The sequence below is a fragment of the Procambarus clarkii genome, unplaced genomic scaffold, assembly GCF_040958095.1.
Source record: "Procambarus clarkii isolate CNS0578487 unplaced genomic scaffold, FALCON_Pclarkii_2.0 HiC_scaffold_110, whole genome shotgun sequence".
Classification (NCBI taxonomy): Eukaryota; Metazoa; Arthropoda; class Malacostraca; order Decapoda; family Cambaridae; genus Procambarus; species Procambarus clarkii.
The window spans coordinates 2,551,204-2,553,558 of record NW_027189143.1 but is presented as its reverse complement, the minus strand read 5'-3'; the positions used below and the strand labels follow the sequence as shown (position 1 = coordinate 2,553,558).

Sequence of the window (2,355 nt, the reverse complement as noted above, 5' to 3'; positions counted from 1 at the left end):
GACTGAATAAACGATGTTAAATATCCATGCCAAGGAGACAAAAATATGTTAGGATACAATTACCATTAAGACACCACAAGCAGGTCCGTATCCTGCCGCGATGACTTAAAAGAGTTGGTTATTAGCCACAATGTGTAGGCAGTCTCATGCCAACGGCCATACCACGTTGAGAACACCGCTTCTCGTCCGATCAGCGAAGTTAAGCAACGTTGGGTTTGGTTAGTACTTGGATGGGTGACCGCCTGGGAACACCAAATGCTGTTGGCAATAATGTTTTTGTTTTGTTTTGTTTTGTTTCGTTTGTTTTTGTTTGAATGGCTGGCTCCACGGGAAATTCACGGAGTTGTGTGGAATAAGGCCTGGTAAAATGAATTAATATGTATGTCATGTTTAAAACAAACTCGCTTAATATAGATATTGTGTGAGGCTTTATACAAAAACAAACAACCAAAACAAAACATGTTGTATATATATATAGCTTAATCCGGGTTTGAACTCGCAACTCCAAGAATACGCATCACTTATATACACTTTACCACTGGACCACTGCTGCAGGACACAAGCTTGATGCTGAGGTATCAATTTAATGACGTAAATGCCATTTCCACAAATAAATGATAATTAAAAAGTATTTGTATGTACAAATCTTTTCTGTTTAAAAGGCTACAATATCAGTTACTGATATAATTTGTGTTAATGTTTCTATACCCACAAGAAGGCATATTTTTGCTTATATGTAAAGGGTACGGAGAACGAATCCACAGACCATCATTCCCCTCCCCTTCCCTCCCCCCCCCCCCCCCCCCCCCAACTCCCACCTACTACCACCACCACCACCACCACCAATCACCACCAATCACCACCAATCACCACCAATCACCACCAATCACCACCACACTAACCGAAAACCCCCTAACACATCAACCCTCCCCCCAATCAACAGGCGAAATAATAACCCTCAAATGCCTGCCTGCCTGCCTGCCTGCAAGCCAATACTAACGGTCTTCTCAGAAAGAAAATCTCTTTGTATCTGTATTACTTGATGAAATGTATGATTCTAATAATGAAAATAAATTTTGATGTCGGTTGTATGAGCATAATGACCAATATGCACATGATATGAATGAATTAAATAGTGTAGTTTTAAGTAATTAGGTTGTAGACACATTAAGCGGATATGATATTTGACGCGTCCAGAACTGGTGATTTTTGGTTTAGTTTTAAATGCACCACCACCACCACCACCACCATTGCTTCCCCAGAGCCTAATTAAGGACCGGTAAAAGGAGTCAATATGTATGTCATCTATAAAACCAAAGAATGAATAAAAAAACACACACACAAACCTACATAATAGTATTAGGAAGATTGTATGGCAAAAAAAAAAAAGTATTATTCCCATTGGGTCGTTTGAACTCGCGACTTCCAAAATACCAGCCACACACCTTACCACCCAGCCACCATAGAGTTGGTATAATTGTGCAACTTTAGTTATAAAAGTAAAGTTCTTATTGTCTCAAATCTTATTGTCTGTTCTATGAAAAGGCATGATGTAAATTATGTATTTTTTGAATGATTGAATTGTAGGCACATTAAGCGGATTCGATATTTGATATATCCAGAAAAGGTGATTTCTGTTCAGTTTTAAAATGCATCACCGTTAACGCTAAAGGACTGGTAAAACGACTCGATGTTTGTCATTTTTAAAATAAACACTAAAACTAGGCCCTTAACATATATAATGTTTGAATATAAATTGAATGCATATAAATACAAAGTGGGAGTGGCTGGCTGGCTGGCTGGCTGGCTGGCTGGCTGGCTGTGGCTGGCTGGCTGCCTGCCTGCCTGCTGCCTGCCTGCCTGCCTGCCTGCCTGCTGCCTGGCTGGCTGCTGGCTGGCTGGCTGGCTGGCTGGCTGGCTGGCTGGCTGGCTGGCTGGCTGGCTGGCTGGCTGGCTGGCTGGCTGCCTGCCTGCCTGCCTGCCCGCCCGCCCGCCCGCCCGCCCGCCCGCCCGCCTGCTTGCCTTGCCTTGCCTTGCCTTGCCTTGCCTGTCCTGTCCTGTTATTGCCTTGCCTTGCCTTGCCTTGCCTTGCCTTGCCTTGCCTTGCCCTGCCCTGCCCTGCCTTGGCTGCAGCTGGCTGGCTGGCCGTAAATCAACTCTTAACAACACCATACCACACCACACCATCACTCATCACCCATCACCCACCACCGGCCCCAGTCTCCCAGCCTCTCTTATATACCCGAGCAGGCCCTTTAAATTATTTGAATTGTTGCACTTCGGCCAATGGCAGGCACGATCGCTGCTGCTCAAACATATTCTGGTTCACAAGTATTATAATATATTATATTATAT

General features: G+C 43.9%; 1 non-coding gene across 1 annotated transcript; it reads left to right on the top strand.

Annotated features, from left to right (window-relative positions):
- The first annotated feature begins 148 nt into the window (after positions 1-148).
- LOC138360433 (5S ribosomal RNA) lies at positions 149-267 on the top strand. Its single transcript, XR_011226382.1, has one exon. It is a non-coding gene; the product is annotated as a 5S ribosomal RNA (ribosomal RNA).
- The last annotated feature ends 2,088 nt before the right edge of the window (positions 268-2,355 follow it).